Here is a 511-nt window from a genome sequence, read left to right as displayed (position 1 = left end):
ACCGACCTCCTGCTTGATATTTTTATAAAAAGAGCCCACACATTTAACCAGCCACGTGTTAAGGTTAAAATGACAGACACTCATGTTTGTTTCATGAGACGAGATAAAGGACGACCTCGCAGCTTCATCCTAATTAGAGGTAGAACATGATTGGTGTCTCCATCAGCGGACACAACATACAAATACAAATGCGTTCAAGTGGACACAAAGTGGCTATACTGGAATGGGCCGAATGAGCACGGCCAGGCGTCTTTGATTGAAAACACAGCTGAGGCTCCACTCAGTCTAATGACACGTAGAGAAACGCGCCCGGGTGGGGGGAGGAAGAGAGGGGGGGAACCTAAACGTGGAAGAAATCTTGCTAACACTGCGGTGACCCATTTATGTATTTATGTATTTCCATGGGAGCGCGGTCACAAACGAAGATTAATGACACAATAATGCAAGTAAGGCCAGAGTGTTTCCTGGGTTATTGCATTAAGCGGATTGTGTGTTAAACGCAGCCAGGAAA

Source organism: Gadus morhua, chromosome 10 (genome assembly GCF_902167405.1).
Source record: "Gadus morhua chromosome 10, gadMor3.0, whole genome shotgun sequence".
NCBI lineage: Eukaryota > Metazoa > Chordata > Actinopteri > Gadiformes > Gadidae > Gadus > Gadus morhua.
The sequence above is the reverse complement of the archived record's forward strand: the minus strand, read 5'-3'. Positions refer to the sequence as shown.